At 47.1% G+C, this 13,647-nt stretch overlaps 1 protein-coding gene across 1 annotated transcript in view; it reads left to right on the forward strand.

Moving 5' to 3' along the window:
- Positions 1-13,647, forward strand: part of SH2D4A (SH2 domain containing 4A) — a 67,718-nt gene that overhangs the window by 832 nt on the left and 53,239 nt on the right. The gene's annotated exons all lie outside the window — the stretch shown is intronic.

Raw genomic sequence — 13,647 nt, forward strand, 5'->3', positions numbered from 1 at the left:
GTGCTACGTCTTCCTGACTCAAGGAATCCCTGGTAACTTGAGAAGGACTTTTGGGACCATGGGTGAGGAGGAATTCCTTGTACATCAGGCTTAAAGCATATACACACACAGATGTGGAAAAGCACACATTAACACTCCCCCCACACGCACACACATTCTGTTATGGATGAATACCTATTTTGTTTTAAAAAAGCACAGTTTTCGGCTTTAAATTGTCAAAGTGTGATGGGGAGCCTTTATTGAGTAATAGTCAATAGAAAGTTAATTGGTCTTAGTGATTTATTCCGTGCCACTTCTTGCTATCATTTTGAAATTGTTAAACTGCGCATAGTTCAGAAAGCAAACCTGATGTCTTCACAGGAGATGGAGCCACATTTGTGCTCTGGGTGGGATCACCTCTGTAGGAGAGGATTACATTTTCTCTTAAAGGCAAAATGCTTCTAGATTTTGCCTCTTTACTTTGTATTTACTTTTAAAGTTGCACTTGTTCACTTATCAGTGTTTATGAAATCCTATATTTGGGATGCTTTTTCTATAATAAAATGTTATCATTTGGGAAAAAACAACACAGTTTTCAAGGTCACTTACAGAGAGGTATTCAAGATCAATTTCTCTTCATTTTTCATTAAGCCAGGAAAAATTAAATTTGGTAAAACCATTCAGGGTTTCAAAGATTGAGAACATGAATCTAACTTGTATACACAGACTCAAAAAGGAAGTCAGTTTAGTGACCTTTACCTTGTACTGCCTTTCATTAAAACCTTTTTCCAATTAAGCCTTTATTTTTCTTTTAAATATTTATTTATTTGGCTGCGCCGGGTCTTAGTTGCTGCATGCAGGATCTTCATTGCTGCGTGCGGGATCTTTGTTGTGACATGCGAGATCTTTAGTTGCAGCATGCGGCATCTTTTAGAATTAAGCCTTTATAGTGATATGGAAATAAATATAGTATCTCATTTATTATTATTATCATCAATGGCAGCTATTTATTAAACACCTGTTTTGTCAGACACCACGCAAAGCACTTTTACATACATTATATGTCATCTTCACAATATATCTGCAAAATAGGTATCAATTGTCCTATTTTACAGATGGAGAAACTTAGAATCAGAGAAGTTCAGTAATAAATGCAAGGTCACACCACCAGTTAGTGCCCAGATCTGCTGGGTTTCACAGTACCCTACACTCTCCAAATAGATACTCGTTTTTCCTTCTAGAGGGAACGCGTCCAAACTGAAGCATGAGCTTTTATCTTTCTGAACTGGCTCCTTCATCTCCTTACATCCTTCAGTCGGAGTTTACCAGGTATAACCAGGCCTCTGGGCACCATGCTGGTTGTGAACATAACGCACAGATGTGGTGGGTGACTGAAGCCTGGTGACAGCAGAAGGGCTCTTGCCCCTGGAATCGTTGCCCCAGGCTCTTTGAAAGACTTTGGGCTTCTCACGTTTGCTGAATTGTTCTCCTCGTGCTGACTTAAGACAATAATTTCCGTTTCTTTGCTTAAGTTCTTCCTCTGCAGGGTTTGAATCTACCTCTTCAAAAACCTATGTTACTTTATAAGTTAAGTGATCATAAAAAAATGTATGTTGATTTACACAGTGGAATAGGTAATTTTAAAATCTAAAAAATACAACAAACTAGTGAATATAACAAAAGAAGCAGACTCACAGACGTAGAGAACAAACTAGTGTTTACCGGGGGTGGGGGGGGGAGGGGGAAGGGGGGGTACAAACTATTGGGGGTAAGACAGGCTACAAGGGTGTAGTATGCAACACGGGGAATAGAGCCAATATTTTGTAATAACTAGATGGAGTGTAACCTTTAAAATTGTATAAAAAATTTAAAAAGTAAATTAAAATCAGGAAAGAATCAAAAGAAAAAGGTGAAATTAATTTTAATATCTTTTATTTTACCCAAGATACCCAAAATATGATCATATCAATATATAATGAATATAAAAGTATTAATGTGGTATTTTGCATTAATTTTCCTCCTACCAAGTCTCTGGTCATTTACCTGTCTAGCACACCTAAGCCCAGAGCAGCCTCATTTTGTGTGCTCAGTAGTGACCGGTGGCCAGCGGCTACCAGACTGGACCCTGCAGCTTCAGCCCTCTGGTTACGCCCCAGCAGGCAGACGAGGTCCAGAACTCTGTCCCTCTCTAACAATCATATTTTCACACTACATTTCGAAATGATTTTCTGATCTATCACTGAGTTAAATCCATACTTCCGATTGTTTTTCAGCCTCTCCTACTTTAGCCTGAGGATTACTGTAAGGTGGACAGGTTCCTGGGATACACAGTATGCTAGTATCACTAAAAGTCTAGTGATGCTTTTTGAAAACTCACCACAGCAGGCTATAGAGAGAAAAAAATGACCGGATGACAGTGAAAGAACCGCTAAGTGGTGAGCTAGAATGGTAAAGGAATGGGGTGGATGTAGATATATTTATGAGCCAAGAAAAGGACAAGCTCAAGGCCACAGCCCAGCTATGAACCACTAAGGAAAAGTAGCACTTAAGTCAGCCAGACCGTCGAGGAGGAACACGTGCTGCGGGCTCGACAAGGAGCAGCTGGGGCCTCGTGCGGCCTGGGGCGCCCCAGCCATGACAACACGGCCTTGACTCTCTGTGGCGTGGTCACCAAAGACAGAGCAAGATGAGACACAGAGGAGACCTGTCTTTATAGGGGAAGTGGAGAAAGACTCTCAGACCTTTTCCTTTTCTCTAGTCAAAGAGGAACCACTTTGGTGCAAAACGTATTCTTCCAAGTGTTAAATTTAAGGGAGTAATGAACTTTTCTTGTGAAAAACTGATAGAACTAGTCTCATAGCACTGTGGTCAGAAAAGATGCTTGATATGTTTTCAGTTTTCTTAAATTTACCGAGACTTGTTTTGTGGCTTAGCACAAGATCTATCCTGCAAACCATTCCCTGAGCACTTGCAAAGAATGTGTATTCTGCTGCTTTTGGATGGGAAGCCCTCTATATGTTCATTAAGCCTATTTGGTCTAATGTGTCATTTAAGGCCCGTGTTTCCTTATTGATTTTCTGTCTGGATGATCTGTCCATTGCTGTAAGGGGTGTGTTAAAGTCCTGTGCTATTACTGTATTACTGTCAATTTCTCCTTTGTCTGTTAATATTTGCCTTATATTTTGAGATGCTCATACGTTGGGTGCATATACAACTGTAACAATGTTACAATTGTTTTATTTTCTTCCTGGATTGATCCCTTGCTCATTATGTAGTGTCCTTCTTTGTCTCTTATAACAGTCTTTATTTTAAAGTCTATTGTATCTGATATAAATACTGCTACTCTGGCTTTTTTTTTTTTTTTTTTTCCATTGACATGGAATACCTTTTTCCATCCCCTCACTTTCAGTCTGTATGTGTCTCTAGATCTGAAGTGAGTCTCTTGTAGGCAGCATATATACGGGTCTTGTTTCTACATCCATTCAGCCAGCCTACATCTTTTGGTTGGAGCATTTAGTCCATCATTTACAGTTAAGGTAATTATCAATATGTGTGTTCTTATTGCCATTTTGTTAATGTTTTGGATTCTTTTTTTTAGGTCTTCCCCCGCCTTCTTCTTTTGTTCTCTTCTCATGATTTGATGACTGTCTTTGTGTTATGTTTGGATTCTTTTTTCTTTTTTGTGTGTATATCTATTATAGGTTTTTGGTTTGCTATTACCAGGAGGCTTTTGTATAGCAGCCTATATATATATACATGATTGTTTTAAGTTGCTGATCTCTTAATTTCAAATGCATTTTAAAAACCCTGCTTGTGTACTTTCCTATTACTATTTTTGATATCATATTTTACATCTAATTGTTTTGTGTACCGCTTAACTGGTTATTGTGGATATAGATGATTTTACTACTTTTGTCTTTTAACCTTGCTAGCTTTGTGTGTGGATGATCTCCTACCTTTACTGTATGTTTGCCTTTTCCATTTTGTAATTTTCTTGTTTCTAGTTGTGGCCTTTTTCACCTAGAGGAGTTCCTTTAACATTTGCTGTAAAACTGCTTTCGTGGTGCTGAATTCTTTTAGGTCTTGTTTGTCTGTAAAGCTTTTGATATCTCCATCAAATCTGAATGAGAGCTTTGCTGGGTAGAGTATTCTTGGTTGTAGGTTTTTCCATTTCATCACTTTAAATATATCGTGCCACTCCCTTCTGACCTGCAGAAAAATCAGCTGATAGCCTTATGGGGCTTCCCTTGTATGTTATTTGTTGCTTTTGCATTGCTGCTTTTAATAGTCTCTCTTTATCTTTAATTTTTGTCATTTTAATTACAGTGTGTCCTGGTATGTTCCTCTTTGGGTTCATCCTGTATGGGACTCTCTGTGCTTCCTGGACTTGGGTGACTATTTCCTTTCCCAGGTTAGGGAAGTTTTCAGTTATTATGTCTTCAAATATTTTCTCAGGCTCTTTCCCTCTCTCTTCTCCTTCTGGGCCCCTATAATGAGAATATTAGTGCATTTGATGTTGTCCTAGAGGTCTCTTAAACTGTCCTCATTTCTTTTCATTCTTTTTTCTTTTTTCCTGTTCAGCAGCAGTGATTTCTGCTACTCTGTCTTCCAGCTCACTGATCCATTCTTCTGTATCATTTACTCTACTATTGATTCCTTCTAGAGTATTTTTCATTTCAGTTATTGTATTCTTCTCTGTTTGGTTGTTCTTTATATTTTCTAACTCTTTTGTTAAAAATTTAAACTTCTTGCTCTGTGCATCCAGTCTCCTCCAGAGATCTTTGATCGTCTTTACGAGCACTACCCTGAACTCTTTCTTGGGTAGATTGCCTATCTCCACTTCACTTAGTTCTTCTTCTGGGGTTTTATCTTGTTCCTTCATCTGGAACATGTTCCTCTGCTGCCTCATTTTGTCTAAGTTGTTATTTGTATTTTTATGTATGTGGTAGGTTAGTTATGTTTCTCAGCCTTGGAGAAGTGGCCTTCTGTAGGAGATGTCCTATGTGTCCCAGCAGTGCGCTCCCCCCTTGTCACTCAAGCTATAGGCTCTAGGGGTGCCCCCTAAGAGGACTGTGTCGGCCCTTCTGTTGTAGGGGCTGAGTATGCAGGCCATCTTGGAGGCTTCGTTGGTCCCCAGCCTGGTTGGTTCTCAGGCCCTGCCTTGTGTGGATGCTGCTGGCTGCTGTGTAGATGGATCTGGTCATGAGGTGACTGCTTGAGGAATCCTAGGGGGCCCTGGGGCTAGTGCTGGCTCACTGGTGAGTGGAGTCAGGGTACCAAAGACTCCAGGGATGTTGCGCACCCACTGACAGGTGAACGTAGGTCCTGGGGCTAGTGCTGGATTGCTGGCAGGCAGAGCCACGTCCTGGAGTCTGGCTGCAGGGCCCAGGGATCCCAGAACTCATTTCAAATCATTGGTGGTGGGGGAGCCAGTTGCTGGCACAGTTGGGTCTGGGGTCCGGGGTGTCCTGAAGCTTTTGCTGGCCTGCTAGTGGGCAGGGCCAGGTCCCAGCTTGTCCCACAGTAGGGTCTGGCGAGCTGTGGGTGGGCTGGATCTGCAGGCTGTGGGATCGTAGTTTTGTTGCTTCTGGTGTCTGCCTCCTGACCAGTGAGTCTGGTCTAGAGACTAGTGTCGGCTGCCTGGAGTGAAGGGTCAGTGCCTGCCCACTGGTGTGTGGAGTTAGGTCTTGGCCCGCTGGTGGGCAGGGCCAAGTCTAGAGGTGTGTCTGGAGTGAGCTGTGGGCTCAGGAAGTCTTTAGGCAGCCTGCTTATGGGTGGGGCTATGTCCCCATCCAGTTGGTTGTTTGGCCTGAGGCATCCCAGCAGTGCTGCCTACAGGCTGTTGGGTGGGACCAGATCTTGCCGCTCATGAGCCAAGATGGCAGCCACCAACAGCAATGTTCTCGCAATAGAATGTTCCCAAATACGTCTGCCACCAGTATTTATGGGCCCAGGGTGATCTGTAGCCACCCCTGCCTTTCTGGGAGACTCTCCAAGACCAACACGTAGGTCTGGCCCAGGCTCTTATCAAATTACTGCTTTTTGCCCTGGGTCCTGGTGCATGTGAGATTTTGTGTGTGCCCTTTAAGAGTGAAGTCTCTCTTTTCCCCACTCCTGTGCGGCTCCGGAAATTAAGCCCTGCTGGCCTTTAAAGATCAAATGCTCTGGGGGTCATCTTCCTCGTGTAGGAACTCTGGGCTGGGGAGGCTGATGGGGGCTCAACACGCTCACTCCTGTGGGAGAACCTCTGCAGTACAATTATTCTCCAGCCTGTGGGTCACCCACCTGGAGTACATGTCTCGTTGTGGCTCCTTCTTTATGTCTTTAGTTGTAGAAGATCTTTTCTTGAAGGTTCTGGTCTTTTTCATCGATGGTTCTGCAGATAGTTGTGACGTTGGTGTGCTCGTGAGAGGGGGTGAGCTCAGGGTCTTTCTACTCCATCATCTTGGGCAAACTCCTCTTTTGATTTTTTTTTTTTTTTAAGAATTTCACTTATTTATTTATTTATTTATTTATTTATTTATTTTTGGCTGTGTTGGGTCTTTGTTTCTGTGCGAGGGCTTTCTCTAGTTGCGGCGAGCGGGGGCCACTCTTCATCGCAGTGCGCAGGCCTCTCACTATCGCGGCCTCTCTTGTTGCGGAGCAGAGGCTCCAGACGCTCAGGCTCAGTAGTTGTGACACACGGGCTTAGTTGCTCCGTGGCATGTGGGGTCTTCCCAGACCAGGACTCGAACCCGTGTCCCCTGCATTGGCAGGCAGATTCTCAACCACTGTGCCACCAGGGAACCCCCATCCTCTTTTGATTTTTTAATTGGGCTACTAGAAAATATATAATTACAGGCGGAGCGCCCATTGGACAGCACTGCTCTAGACGGTAAACATGGCACCAGCCGGCACTGATTGAGCTGACGGCATGTCAGACCCTGACCTCTGTGCTTAAATATATCATCTCATTAAATAATCACAGCCAAGCCTGGAGCTGAGTTACTGTTCACCTTTTACAGGTGGGGAAACTGAGGCTGAGGGACCTTAATAACTTGCCCAGGGCAGCAGCTAGTAAGTGACCCTGAGTCTGACTCTCCCGGAGCCAATGCTGTTGACAAACATACCACCCGTTCAGCTCACCTGGAGCTTTGTAACAGTTCCTGTTGTCTGCAGGTGCCCTGCTTGCGTCTGAACATGTGCTTGCATCGGCGTCCTGCCGTGGAGCATTTATTCTGTAAGATTCTCTCTGGTAACACACACAAAGGAGGCTGCCTAGCAATGGACCTCTCTCCAGCCGGCAGAAGCCTCACGCAGGAGGCTGGGCTCTGGGCGCCGTGTGTGGTGCCCGAGAGGCTCCACGTGTGCCCCTGAAACAGCCTCGGGCTTGTGAAATTTCATTTGTGGATTTTCAGGCAAGTTCCTTTATGCAAAACCTTCCCTTTTTCATGAAATGATGATAAAGGCTTGCTTTGTGCCACCTGCCGTGTCTACTTCCTCCCCTCCCTTCATTCCTGACCCAGCACGGTGACCTCTGCTGCTAGAGTCAGTTCTTACCTCAGTCGATTCCTGAGCTGCGTCTGACCCTGTGAGTTGCCTCTGAGTCTCTTGTTGGTGTCATGGTCACTTGCTGTCTCCATGACTGCTTGTTTTTCGTCTCTGCCTGACCCTGAATACCCGTGTTCCCCAGGGGAGTCTCACTTTACACCAGTGGTTGGTAACCTTGAGGTGGGATTGAGGGGCCCATAGACTCCATGGAAAACTTATGAAAAGCTTGGACCAGGAAAATGCACACAGAGGACGTTTCATGTAGAATTTCCCAATGTTCACGACTCCCTGAGGCTCATTCACAGACTCAGAGACTAGGTTAAGGTTAGGGTCTCTGTATTCTCTCCCTGGGTCATCTCTTCTGCTCTTTATGCCAGACTCTCACACCCGTATTTCAAAGCCAGACCTTTCACCTGAGCTTTGGTTTCCATGTCAGTTACCCAGTGAGCATCTCCGCTCAGAAGACCCTTAGGCCCTGCAAACTTGATGCAAAACCGAGTTCATCAGCATCACCCCGGTTCTCCCCACCCCCAGGCCTGGTCCTGCCTCTCAGTCTCCACCATGATCTGTGGCCCTGAGTCACCAAAGCCAGAAACCCGGGAGTCCCCTGGTTACTCCTGACCTCACTGCACCCCATCTGCTCCGTCCCAGGGAGGTTTTCCCCACCAACCTGCTTGTCTGTTAGTGTGTGCCAGCCAGAAGCCTTGTATTTATGTTGTTTCATTTAATCCTCACAAGAATCCAGGGAGGTGAACGTTGCCCCGCTTATTCTTACAAATAAGGAAACAAACTTGGAGAAAGTAACTTGTGTGGGTCACCGGTGGAGTCAGGGTTTGAACTCAGGTCCGGATCTACTCCAGGTCTGTTCTGAGCCACTGGTCCCGACCCTGTAGCTGTGCCCCTCACTCTGGGCCGGATAGTGTAACGGACTCGGTGTCTTACGCGTTGAGCACCGGATGCAGATGCTCACTGGCTGCCCTTCCCTTTCACCTCCACGAGCTGTGGGCTCAGCGGGCCTCCCTCCTGGCTCACCTTCTCACTTGTCTGTGCCACCACCTGCTTCCCTGGACCATGGCGCCATGCACATTCTCCAACTTCCTTCCTGTCCTTTTGTCTCTATAGTAAGCATAAACATTTTTGAAGTTTTAAAAGATGGTCCTGTGTTAGTAGCTGCAGGATTATTACCCAGGTTAACTTCAGAAAGTGCCGGTAGGACTGGGCCTTGTTCTTCGCTAAATGCACATGAGGCTGGAGCTGTCCAGCTCTGCGGGGCCGAGAGGGCACATGACAGTGACCCCACACCCAGCTTGCTCAGCAGAGCCCCTGTACGTTGTTCATTTCCTGCCATTCCTGTTGGTGGGTTTCCTTTTTTGCTCTCAAAAGTATTTCCGTTTGGACAATGCATCAGAGGTGCCTCTAAACACAGGTTTTACCATCTCACAGCTGAGTTTTGAATTCTGGTTCCAGTTTCACCACCTCTATGATCTTGGGCAAGTTACCCTCCCTAAGCCTCAATTTCCTTGTGGTCAAGTAGGGTTAGTAACAGCCTCGGTGATGCTCTAAGTATTTCAAGGCAGACCTGGCACGGTCATCAGTCAGAAGGGACATGGCCATAGCACCCGAGTCCCGGAGGCCCCACCGGCCAGGCATTCATTCACCCTTTGGTTTCTGGGTTGGAGGTGGGTGACCTAGAGGAGAGGCCAGAGTGGTGGGAGAGTCCTGGGATGTTGTGAGTTCAGGGAGCATATGGACACAGCAGCCTGGGGTTGGTAGGAGCCCTGCTTCCGTCAGCCCTGGTGTAGTTCATGCGTGATGCATTAGGGGCCCTGGTTCTGTTGCTCTTCTGGCTTCTGTTCTCCAAGTCCGTGGTCTTCTCTCAGTGGGGGTAGAGCATGCGATTCTCCCTCTCTCCATCCCGCTCCCTCTCACGCGCACCTGCTATTGTGCTCGTCCCTCCAAGTCGATCAGTCGGAGTGGAGACCAGGTGCTGACTCTGAGGCACAGTCATAGCCCCAGGGGTCGCGTTGACCTCAGTGGAGGAGACGACCCTGCTGACACCTCCGGGCGCCGCCTCCTGCCCCCTGCGGGCCCGACACGCGCTGCATGAGCGGCGTCCCCCTCCCCCGTCAGAGCGAAATGGGCCTGGCCATGGCCTTGCCAAGGACGTGCGTGACCCGTCACTGTTTTTGTGTGACATTCTACAGCACTGCCTCTTGGGTCCCTAAGAGCAAACTTGAGAGCACTGCAGCATAGAAACATGAGTCGAAGACTGGGAAACAAGCTCATGATTCAATGGAGGCGCTGTAACAGGTCCCTCTCTCACTGTCCTCTGAGTTGAAGTCAACAGGAGGCCCAGGACGCCTGGAGAGCATTAAGTCCGGACGAGTTGCAGTGCCTGCCCTGTTAACACCCCTGATGCTTGTATCTTTACCTTAAGGAGGCACACTGGGGGCTGAACGTGGCTCCGTGCAGCCAGGTTTCAACTCTAAGCAGCCGAGCTTTTCTCTCTCCTCAAAAGCACCCTCTTTCCCTGCTCTGTCCTGTCCCTGTGTCCCCACCCCCAGCCTGGTCCCTGGCGTCCGTACGCCTTCCCCTCCCAGCAACCCAGTGGAAGCGCCCACGTTCCCCGGAGCGCCTGGGCTGCTCTGTCCTGCCCGCGGGCGCAGCGGGTCGTGGCAGGAGCTCAGTGATGCCCGCTGAGCCCCGCCGAGCCCTCTTTGCTCCTCCCCCAGTAACTTGTACCCAGTCCTTTGTGTCCCCGCGCAGCCTGCCGCGTCTGTCTGAAGTGACCATCTCTGAGGCCGGAACCTCTCCTCTCCTGGAGGCAAGGCATCCTCCCCACTCTCCTCCAGCTATTTAGGAGTCAGGATTCCCTCTCCCTCTTTTTCCTTTTGAATCAGGACTCTCCTTCCGCTGTCTTTTCTTCTGTGTCCTGACGAAGCACATGCTTTTCCGAGGGTCTCTCCTGGGTTTCATTCTCCGGGCCAGCGGCGTCCACGATGGCATCTGTAAAGTAATCCCCACATTCACCCTGCGCGTCCCGACCTCACTCTGAACTTCAATTCCACGTTTCAGGTATATGCTCAACCTTGCCATGTGGGTTTCTAGTAAAACTGAAAATAGTTTATTCCTCGTTTCCCAAAACGTTCACTACCTAACTCCTCAAACACATGTATTTTCTTGACGTCACTGTTTATCACCCCACATCCTCAAACCTTCGGCCTCATCTTTGAGTCCTTCTTTGCCTCGGCCGCCCAGACGCACCCCCCGCGCCCCATTGGAGGCCGTCTTCCCCTCGCGCAGGCCCGGCCGGCCTCACCCCTCTTCTCTCCACCCTTTGTCTCCTGCAACATCATTGTACACCCGCTGCACACCGCCTGGTCCAGGTCCTCCCTGCGTGCGGACGCGCTGCAGGGCTTCCTGGTCCTGGCACCACCTGCACGGAGACTGTCCTGGACTCTTTTTATAATTGAAGTCGAGGTGATTTACAACACTGTGTTAGTTTCAGGTGTACAGCATAGGGTTTGGTTTTGGGGTTTTTTGGCAGATTAGATTTGATTATAGATTATTATAAGATATTGAATATAATTATACAGTAGGTATAAATTATGCAATACAATAATTATACAGTGCTATACGGTAGGTCCTTGTTTATGTATTTTATGTACCTGTTATGTAGTTTGTATCTGTTAATCCCATACTCCTGATTTATCCCTCCCCACGTCCCTCTCCCCTTTGGTAACCATAAGTTTGTTTTCTATGTCTTTGAGTCTGTTTCTGTTTTATATATGGATTCACTTGTATTATTTTTAGATTCCACATATAAGCAATATTATATAGTATTTGTCTTTCTTTGTGTGACTTACTTCGTTTAGTATAATATTCTCTAGGTCCATCCATGTTGCTGCAAATGGCAATATTTCTTTCTTTTTTATGGCTGAGTAATATTCCAGCATATGTGTGTGTGTGTGTGTGTGTGTGTGTGTGTGTATGTATATCACATCTTCTTAAGCCATTCATCTGTGATGGACACTTGGGTTGTTTCCATGTCTTGGCTATTTTAAATCATGCTGCTATGAACATTGGGGTGCATGTATCTTTTTGAATTAGAGTTTTCTCCAGATATATGCCCAGGAGTGGGATTGCTGGATCATATGGTAGCTCTATTTTTAGTTTTTTAAGGAACCTCCATACTGTTCTCCATAGTAGATGCACCAATTTACATTCCCACCAATAGTGTAAGAGGGTTCCCTTTTCTCCACACCCTCTTTAGCATTTATTATTTGTGGGCTTTTTGATGATGGCCATTCTGACTGGTGTGAGGTGATAGCTCATTGTGGTTGATTTGCATTTCTCTAATAGTTAGCGAAGTTGAGCGTCTTTTCATGTGCCTGTTGACCATCTGTATGTCTTCTTTAGAAAAACAACTGTTTAGGTTTTCTGCTCCTTTTTTGATTGGGTTGTTTATTTTTTTGATATTGAGTTCTATGAGCTGTCTGTATATTTTGAATATTAACCCCTTGTTGTTTGCATCATTTGCAAATATTTTCTCCCTTTCTATAGGTTGTTTTTTCATTTTGTTGATGGTTTCCTTTACTGTGCAAAAGCTTATACATTTGGTTAGGTCCCATTTGTTTATTTTTTGCTTTTATTTCTTTTGCCTTGGGAGACTGACCTAAGAAAACATTGGTACGATTTATGTCAGAGGAGGTTTTGCCTATGTTCTCTTCTAGGAGTTTTATGGTGACATGTCTTACAGGTGTGGACTCTTGGTTGGTCACTCAGACCAAGAACATGGAGCTAATACTTTTTGAGCACTTGTCATGTGGCAGGCCTGTGAGTTCAGACTCATTACCTCTGTTTTATCAAAGAGGGAACTCCGGCTCAGAGAAACATTGCGATGTATACGTGGTCACGTAAAGAGTTGGTAGGAGCACTGGGATTCTAGTACCACTTTCTGGCTTTATGCAACACAGGGCCGAAATTTAAACCCTTCAGCCTGGTGTCTGGGGCCTGTGCCAGGCGGCCACCTGCTCCCCCTGCGTGATCCTCAGCCCACGGCCAGGTGGCTTCTAAAGCCTGTCAGCTCTGGCGGAGACCCTTGTTCCCCGTGGCCCCATGTTGATTCCCTTCTCTGATCTTGCTCATGCTGTTCCTTGTATCCAGCACCAAACCCACCCCTGTTCTCTGTCCAGATTCCATATCCATCCTCCCAAACTGAACACAAAGAACTTCTTATTTCTTCCCTGTCCTTCCGAAGCATCCTCCGTCCTCTGAATCCTCGATGGACTTAAATCTCTCGTGGTTACGGTGTATGCCCCCGGCCCTCCACACATCCCGCAGCACTTCAACACCCCTCCCCAGTTACTGCTACTTTTCTAGGTAACTAGCTGGTCAGCACCTGCCTCCCCCAGCTAGAAGGAGGGACTGGTCTGTCTTGTTTGTAAGTGTCCACGCGTGTCTACCTCAGGGCCTGGCACATAGCAGATACGCAGTGAAGTTCATTAAGTCAGTGACCTACCACCCTGCTCTTTCTCTCCCAGGCTCTGGGTGACCTGCAGGAGGATGTTTCACCCCACATCTCCGCAGCACCCAGCTCTGCATCCTGCCAGCGTTAAGAACGCAGCAGGATTTTGTGGAAGGAGCTACACAGAGGCCCTGTTAGCCCCCCTGTCTTGGTACGAAGCAGAGGGCACCAGGCCGACGCTCACTTTACTGGAATGACTCCCCCTCCCTGGGTTCAGGGAGCTGTGTGGGCCCCCTGGAGGACCCCAGTGTCTTCAGAGCAGAGACCCCTGTCAGGGCCGCTAAATCTGACACATCCTGTCTAATTCCCTTTCTTCCTGCCCCAAAGCCTCTGCCTCTTTACCTTCATCTCCCCTCCTTTAGAGGCGTCAGCACTCTGTCCTCTCCTTTGCTGCCCCTCCCTTTCCTTTCTAAGGCCCTCCTGTGTTCACAGGGTCTCTGGGATTTCGGTCCCCCCAGAGCAGGGCCCTCCCCCCGAGAGTCATGCTCCCGCCCATCCCCCACCACGCCCACTGTGTCGGGGGGACACGGCTCGGGGGAAGCGTGTGTCGCTGTCCTGAGCAGGGCTGTGGGGACCCCTGGTCCCCTCCTGTGTCCCCTGGCTCTTGGCCT

This window comes from Eschrichtius robustus, chromosome 21 (assembly GCF_028021215.1).
Source record: "Eschrichtius robustus isolate mEscRob2 chromosome 21, mEscRob2.pri, whole genome shotgun sequence".
NCBI lineage: Eukaryota > Metazoa > Chordata > Mammalia > Artiodactyla > Eschrichtiidae > Eschrichtius > Eschrichtius robustus.